The sequence below is a fragment of the Elephantulus edwardii genome, unplaced genomic scaffold (assembly GCF_000299155.1).
Source record: "Elephantulus edwardii isolate Elephantulus edwardi_28Jun2011 unplaced genomic scaffold, EleEdw1.0 scaffold00313, whole genome shotgun sequence".
Taxonomy (NCBI): domain Eukaryota; kingdom Metazoa; phylum Chordata; class Mammalia; order Macroscelidea; family Macroscelididae; genus Elephantulus; species Elephantulus edwardii.
Window position 1 is genome coordinate 2,222,640 of NW_006400063.1, and position 9,394 is coordinate 2,232,033.

Sequence of the window (9,394 nt, forward strand, 5' to 3'; positions counted from 1 at the left end):
TTATGTTCTGTCCAGTCACCTGCAACTCATAGCAACCCTATGTACAACAGCCCTAAACTCTGCCCTATCCTGTGCCAATCTCACTATCTCTGACACACCTACCCCCAATACCTCAGTCACTTAATCAACCCATCTCATCGAAGGTCTTCCTCTCTTACGCTGTCCCTCCACCCTCCCAAGCATGACGTTTCTAAGAACTCGTCCCTCCTTGCAACTTGTCCAAAGTATGCCAGATGAAGCTTCATAATCCTTGCCTCCAAGGAGCAGCCCAGCTTCACTCTCTCCAGGACAAACTTGTTTGTTTTCTTAGCAGTTCATGGCATATTCCGTGCTCTTCTCCAACACACAGCTCAAAGGTAAACAAACAAAAAAATTAATAAGTTCTAATAGTAGTAGTATATTCTTTCCATCTTCTTTTAATACTTCCTGGATCATTTAACATTCTGCCGAAAGCATCCTTGATTACAGCAACTCGAGGTTTGAATTTATTCTTCAGTTCCTTGAGCTTAAGATATGCTGAGCGAGTTCGGCCCTTTTGATTTTCTGACTCCAACTCCTTGCACATTTCATTGTAATATTTTACTTTGTCATCCCGTGCTGCCTTTTGAAATCTTCTATTCAACTCTTTAGTATCTTAAATTCTTCCTTGTGCTTTGGCTTCTCTGCGCTCCAGTGCAATTTTCAGAGTCTCTTCTGACATCCATTTTGCTCTTCTCTTCCTCTTCTGTCTTTGCAATGACCATTTGCATTCTTCTTGAATGATACCCTTGATATCCTCCCACAACTCATCTGGTCTTCGCTCAGAAGACACAGAAGAATTTCATGAAACAACGTATAAGCAAGAGCCTATGGTGATGAAAGAAGTTCAGGCTGCTTGCTTTGAAGGAAATGGAAAAAAATAAGGCTACAGGAATAGATGGTATACCAATTGACATATTTCAGCTAACAGATGCTGCCCTGGACGTGCTCACTAAGTTGTGCCAAGAAATCTGGAGAACAACCACTTGGCCAACTGATGGGAAGAGATATATATTTGTTCCTATCCCAAAGAAAGGTGACCCAACAGAGTGTGGAAACTATAGAACAATCTCACTGAGTTCACATGCAAGCAAGATTTTACTGATGATTTGGACATGTTGTGAGGAGAGACCGATCCTTGGAGAAGGACATCATGCTTGGGAGGGTGAAGGGAAGCACAGGAGAGGAAGACCGTCTATGAGGTGGATTGATTTAGTGACTGGGGTAATCAGGGTAGATGTGTCTGAGACAGTGAGATTGGCACAGGATAGAGCAGGGTTTAGGGCTGTAGTACATAGGGTCACTATGAGTTGCAGGCAACCTGACAGCACATACCGTATATAGAGAGACCATACACTCACTGGACAATAACCAAGGATGACAGAAGACGAATTGATGCATTTGAGTTGTGGTGCTGGAGAAGACTGCCAAAAGGACTAACATGTCTGTCCTAGAGAGGGTGAAATCAAGCTGCTTCTTGGAGGCAAGCATTTTGAGATTTCATCTCACTTACTTTATTTTTTTTTTCATCTCACTTACTTTAGACATATTGCCAGGAGGATCCAGTCTTTGGAGGATATAGTGTGAGTGACAACACAGGAGAGGAAGACTGCAGTTGAGATGGATTGACACAAAACCTGGGGTAAAGGGGGTAGGTGCATCAGAGATAACAACACTGGCTCATGATAGAGCAGGATTCAGAGCTATTGTGAAAAGGGTCACTATGAGCTATAGTTGACTCAACAGCACATAATAACAACAAATACACACACACAAACACACACACACTAATAGTTATCTCAATTTGATTCTGCATTGATGTTTTCAGCTCTAACTGTAAACTAAACTTCAAATTAAAGAAGCAAAAAGATGCTATCCAACTAAAGAGCTTGCAAGTGGCCATCTAAGCTACAAATAGTGGTCTTTGTCTGGAACAAACAAGAGGGAAAGAAAGAAAAGATGCATATGAATTCATGCACAACTAGAAGTAGATGGAATCTGGCTACCACCACCAGTCTATAAGGAATCACAGCAGGTCTTGGGGACAGAGTGGATGAAAAATATGTAACAAAATTAAAAAAACAAATATAGCCAGTTTTCTGTACTTAATTAGCGGAAACCTCAAGAGTGGTGATACCAAGTCCTTAGTCACCCTTCAAGTTGAAACAAAATCCACTCCTGTAACTCAATTGTCCAGATGTAAAGCTCAGAAGGCAGGAAGGAGTAGGGAAAAAAGTATGAATGGAATAGAGATTAATGGAGATTCACAAGGAGGAAGCTGGAAAGAGTTCAGTTACAATGTAGGTATTGTACCTAATGTAATAAAAGCTGAATGATTTTTACGTACCATCTAGTCGCCTGAGACTCATTGCGACCCTATGCATGTTGTTACGTGCCGTCGTTTCTGACTCCTAGCGACCCTATGTACAACAGCCCTAAACTCTGCTCTATCCTGTGCCAATCGCACTGTCTCTGACACACCCATCCCTATTACCCTAGTCACTGAATCAGTCCACCTCATAGAGGGCTTTCCCCTCCCTGTTCTATCCTGTGTCAATCTTATTGTCTCTGACTCACCTACTCCCATTACCCTAGTCACTGAATCAATCTATCTCATCAAGGGTCTTCCTCTCCTGCACTGTCCCTCCACCCTCCAAAGCATGGCACCCCTCTCCAAGGACTGGTTGATATTAAACCAATTTAGTCAGTAAACTCTCAAATCACACACATAAGTATGCATTATCTATCATATTTTGCATTAGATTAGGAGTAGGTTTATTACGATCAATCCTTCTTGGCTTCCTGAAGTACCCAGAAAACGCAGGCATATATGACAATGAGAATCTTTCAGTTGAATTTCAAATTTATATTTAGTCATAGCATATGACTTTTTAGGAAAGAGAAGCGAAGCAAAATTCTGGCTTAGTGTCTTAGACCATTATAACTCAAGACTTGTATTTCTGACAGTTGAAAAAAATGACAATTTCTTCTCATTTATACATTTCTTGGTTGATCTCAATCATCTTGTGGGTAGTTATGTGCTTTTTCTCACAACCTTTCCTTTCTATCTACACAACTTCTTTTTCCCTTCAGCATTATCTCTCCTCTATTCATTTGCTATAGAGAAATCAGTGCACACTTGGAAAAGACAAGGGGAAAGTGCAGAAATAGCAGTAAATTGAATGTCAAAGATACCTAGATAGAAATAGCTCTGCAGTACATTTTGGGATACTGCCAGGCAAAGAGCAGGGATGCACAGAAATGAACTATTGGCCCTTAGCCTTTCTGTATGAGGCTCTTGGTAGTTCAGAGCTGCAGCTGAGATCAAGAGCCTTCTTCCTTCCTAGGACAAGGAAGATTAAAACTACATTCAAGTTGGCCACAGTGAATCTCACCTTGGAACTGTTTTGAAATGCCAAACCATTAAAAGGCTTTAGCCAAGATTCTAAAGCTTCTAAAAATTCTGCTTGTTTGTTCAAGTATTCTTTTCTTTTTGCCTTCCTGACTATCCATCTCCAACACCTGGTGTCTTCCTCAAATCTTTTACTTTATCATCACATATCTACTCTATTTCATATTTAAATTACCCTTTAGCTTCAGCCTGTCCTAGGTCTTGGAGCACAGTATTTCAAGGCTCATATTCTTGCACTCATTCCTACATGTAGTAGTGGCTCAATGGTAGAATTCTTGTGATCCAGGACGATGATCCAGTTTTGATTCTTAGTTGATGCACCATATGTGTAGCCACAAATCACACCTCAGTGAAGACTTGGATGTTGCTATGATTTAAGACAGGTTTGGAAGCAAGAGGGGCATCCACTTCCTAAACAACATGGCTCTAGAAACTCTATGAACTTTGAAAAATGATGATAGTTATAGAAAGGTCCTTTGTTAATAGGGTCACTATGAGTTGTACTCAACTTGACAGCCATCATCAACAACGATGACAAGCAGATTCCAGGGGAGCTTTCAGAAGAAGATGGACTAGGAAGAAAGGCCTGGATACACACTTCTGAAATCAAACTAAAAAATAACTCAGTGCTGTCCAGTCAATTCCAACTCATAGTGACTGGCCATGTATTAGGTCTCTGAGGCTATAAATTATAATGGGGGAGGAAGAAGTTCATTTCTCTGCCTCAGAGCTCTTGATGGCTTTGAGATGCCAGGGATGTGCAACCTTCCAGTTAGCAGCAATAACTCACTATGGACTAAGCCACCAGAGCTCCAGCAAAAACCTTATGGATCCAATCCTTATGGGTCCAATTCTTAATTAATAATGGAGATGGCACATTTCAAGGTCCATCATGCAAACCATGAGTTGGTGGCTAACTGGACAGTAACTAATAACAACACCGATTTTTGTTGAATCAAGTGTAATTTCATAATCCTGAAATTCAAGGTATACTGATAACTGTTTCTGGTTGCTAGTCAGTTTGAAATTGTTTATACATAGGTTTGGCAGATGATATTTTTCTGCAAGTATTGTTTTCTTCCTTCTAGGAACAAAGAAGAGGTTAAAAAAAAAGCAAATATGTATAGAAAAATTAGTTTGAAGAATTAATGGACCACATGAACTTCAATCTCCATGAACCCTGAGACCAGAACTAGATAGTGCGAAGTTACCTCTACTGACCACCTCTGAAACGGATCATAGTAAAAGGTTCTGGATTGAACAGTGGAAAGTAAGCAACTAAACTAAAAAACATAAAAATGGCCAGGCTTACTTATTGGTCCAAAGACACTGATCAAACCTCTGAGACTGTGACCATTAATCACCCTTTGAACTTGGAACATAACTCTTTCTGTGGTAAACGTTCAGCTAACCAGAGACAGGTCTATAAAGTGAATGAATAGTAACACCAGTAACCTCCTTTGAGTAGCCAACCACAGAAGGCCAAAAGGGAAGCACTTGTCCAATGATAAGGGAAAGAGACAGGAAGGGGTAGGACAAGATTAATGGCAACAAAAATAACATGCAAGAAATGGGATAAGTATAGCTAAATTATGGATATCATAATTAACATTCTAAAACAAAATGTGTATGAATGGTGGAATGGAAAACCAATCTGATTTGTTAATTTTTACGCAAATTATTTTTTTAATAAAAAGAAATTACTTGCTTATGCTCTTCTCAAGGATTAATGTTCTAAATATTATCCCACATTTAAGAGGTCCTTAGAATTTTAAGAGAGGATACAAGACTAAGGAAAAGAACTAAAATGATATTCAAGTGTGGTATTAACAATGGCAGCTAGGAGTTAATGATTAATATGAGAGGGGCTTTAACTGAAAGCAGGCCATTTCACTTCTGGATGGTGCCTCCAGATAAAAAATTCTCCTTCAGATTTGGCAAGATTTACCTTTCTTGATAACACCAAAACACCAATGGCTGTCAAGAAGATTTGGAATCACAGTTGCCCTGAAAATGTCAGAGCACTGTGCGCCTTGTTTTCAATGGTTATAATCTTATGGACTACTAGGTCCTCCAAAGTGCCTCTGGGTAGATTCAAACCTCCAACCTCTCCATTTGTACCATCCAGGGATCCCACTCTTTCTTGCTAATAACCATGCATTCTTATTCTTTTATACAGTACTACACAGTATAGAGGGAGCTCTGATGGTGTAGTGGTAAAAGGTTGTGCTACAATCCCAAAGGCACACAGCTGCTTGGCAGATGAAGGATAGGCACTCTCCTGTGCAATTTACCTCTGACAACCTGCCAGAAGGCCAACTATGGTTCTGACTCAACAACAACACAGTATAGAGTAGATTCCTTGTCTGGGTATATTATCAACATTATTTTCTCAAATTTCATAGTAACAAAATATTTCATCTCTGATAGGCTCCTGTGGAATGTTTATTACATATTTCTTATCAAATGCGGTAGTCAGCATAGTGTCTTATTTTGAATATTGCATGTTCTAATACAACCCAATATTCTACTGGGTTTTAACTCATAAAACACATGTCGTTGTTCTGTGCCATCGAGTCGCCTACAACTCATTGTGACCTTACGTACAACAGTTCTGAAGGCTGCTCTATCCTGAGCCAGTCTTACTGACTCTGACACACCTACCCCCATTGCCCCAGTATCAATTAATCTCATCTGGGGTCTTCCTCTCTTGTGCTGTCCTTCTACCCTTCCAACCATGATGTCCTTCTCCAAGGACTTGTCCCTCCTGGTCACGTGTCCTTAATATGTGAGGTGGAGTTTTAAAATCCTAGCATCTGAGAATAAACTTGGTTTTACCTTCTCCAAGATACACTTCTTTGTATTCTTGTGGTCCATCGTATGTTCAAGACTCTTCTCCAGTACCACCACTCAAATGCATCGATTTTTCTTCTGTCATCTTTAGTCATACCTTTTCAATCTATATGTGGAATGTATCATTCGGGAGGCTGGACTTTATGAGGAGGAATTTGACATCAGGATTGGAAGAAAACCCATCAACAACCTACGTTACACAGATGACACAATCTTGCTTGATGAAACTTAGGAGGACCTGAAGCATTTGCTGCAGAAGGTCAAGGACTTTAGCCTTCAATATGGAATGAAGCTCCACATCAATAAGGCAAAGATTTTCACCACTGGCCCAATTGACAGCTCCATAATAGATGGAGAAGAGATTGAAGTTAACAATTACAGCTTGCTCAATTAACACTCTTGGCACCAGCAGTCAGGACATCAAAAGACAAATTGCATTGGGAAAATCTGCTGTCATGGACCTCTCTCTCCAGAGGACCAGGAAGCAATGATGTCTGGAAATTAAGGTGCACCTCCAGGCACCGTCTTCACATAAGACACATGAAAGAACTAAAGCATTCCCTCTCTACTTGCATATATTTGTTTCACTACTTTCCTATCAACTGTGAATTCAGTCTTTTGTTGCATTCTTCTCATTTAAGAATCTAACATTACACGTTACCTCCTACTGTTTCATCTTGATAGATTCACATTTATTCTAGGCTATCAAGATTTGCAGATCTGGACTACAATCCAATACTTTAGTCCTTCTCTGAATTGTAACATTCTCAAATGACATGAGTTTGCTTTGGGGCTTCGCTTAATCATTAACAGAATGCAGAAGCTAGAGGAGATGCTAAGAGCAGAGCTCTGAAATCTATTCCTCTAAAAACCAGGTGGTTCCAGAGAGAAAAAAGATCATTGTGACCAAAAGTGAAAGGAGTTGGTGTCCGGGCACTGCCTTAATTCAAAAGATCACAATGTGTAAAAATACGTAAAGATAGGAAATGTAACATGTTCAAAATCAGAGTTTTATTTAAATTTGTTATGTACCATCAAGTTGGAATCAACAGGGAATTTTCAGAGGCAGTAAATTTTATGGGAGGAGATGACCCATCCTTCTTCTGTGAAGCAGCTGATGGATTTGAACTGTGTGCCTTTGTAATTGCAGCATTTCTTCTTATTAGTAGCCCACCAGAGCTTCCTATTTACTTAAATTATCGTTGTTGTTGTGTACCATAGAGTCGGAACTGACCAATAGCTGGACTCTCCAGTGGGTTTTCAGAGGCAAGTTAATTGCATGGAAGTAGACTGCCCATCCTTCTCCCAAAGAGCAGCTGGTGGCCTCGAACAACCTGCCTTTGGGATTGCTGCACTTCTTGCCAATAGGCCACCAAAGCTCCCTTTTACTTAAATAGGGAAGTTAAAAAGATCTTAAGCCCCTTTTAAAGGACTCTACAAGTGATTCCTCCTACCCTTGTTTTGTCCAGGTGCCAATATAACAAAGTAAAGCTAAAATCTACATTGCCATTGAGTTGATTTCAACTTCACGATTTCCCTTTGGGTTTCTGAGGCTACAAATCTTCATGGGAGGAGATTTCCCATCTTTCTCTTTCAGAAAAAGCTGGTGGGCTGGAACTGCTAACCCTTGAGTAATCCTACACATTACACACTATGCTATCAAGACTCCTTATAATAAAGTAAGGAGTAGCTTGATCTACATATGAAACTAGACTGGTCCTATACTTTTCATGCATTTTAGAATCGAAAAAGAGGTCAGCATGCTAAAAAGATTCTGGAAATGGTTTTGGAGGCATGTGTATTTATGGATAAAGCTATCCCCAGTGCACTCCTTCAGAGCAGCTGGTGGTCTTGAACTGCTGCTTCCCTGTCACAAGTGTATGCACTATCACAGTAGTAGTAAACTTAGTTTAAGTTTACACCATTTTTTTATTGCACATTCACAGAATATTTAATAATCATCAACAGATTGACCAAGAATGAGTTTTCCTTCTGTATTTTTATGCTATAGATATTGGTGTTTCATTATCTTCTTTTATGTGAGACATGTAACTCTGAGTTTCAGCCAGTGCTTCTCATATAAAACCACCATCCACCTGTTGCTGGAGGCTTGACTGTTGTTATGATGCTGAACAAGACTCAGCTTCCAGACTGAGGCAGACTTGGAAGAAAGGCCTGGAATTTTACCTCCACAAATCACTGAAAATCCTATAGTTTATAATGGCCTGATCTCAGTGATTAAGGGACAGGGCAGGCTCACCCAGTTGTGCATGGGGTACACAAGTTAGGGGCTAACTTGGCAGTGCTAACAACAATATCATAGTTTCTAAACTAGTGTCCAAAGACAAGTTGGGGGTTTTTTTGTGTGTGCTATGAAGTGAATTCAAAGTCATGGTGATTCTGTGACAGGGCAAAACACTCCCATAAGGTTTCCTATAATTTTTATGGAAGCATATTCGCACATCTTTTCTCACACAGAACTACTTACTCAATCACTTATTGCTACTGTCAGAATTGAATCACAGATGACCCTCCACTGAGTTTTCAGAAACAGTAAATCACACAGGGGGAGACTGTCCATCCTCTGCCAAAGGACCCATGGTTAGTGGATTCAAAACACCAGGGAGGTGCTACCTTTGGGTTAGCAGAACAAGTCCTTATGAATTACGGCACCCAAGCTCTCTTCATAGAACTATTAAAGAGTTCACATTGTCTAGATTTCAGTTTGCAGTCTAGCACTTAACCACTATACAACTAGGACTATTACCTGAAGATATGGTGTTATTATTATACTCATAATTTAAGGTTAAAAATATAAGCCACTGCATTTATCAGACTATACATGTTGTAATGCGGTAATTAAGGTGTTCTGTCACATTTTATATATTAAATAAGAACAATAATATTCCATTAGCTTCATTCCCTAGAACTGTTAAGATTTATAATAACATCAAACTATTTTCATACTTAGCCTTTATATATTCTTTTAAAATAATCTTTAATAATAAAGTAGGTGAATGGCTCTACTCTCCATATCTATACATCAAAATTAAAAACAGAAATGAAAAAAGTAAGGCTTGGATTTCTTAACACACACACACAGATATATAT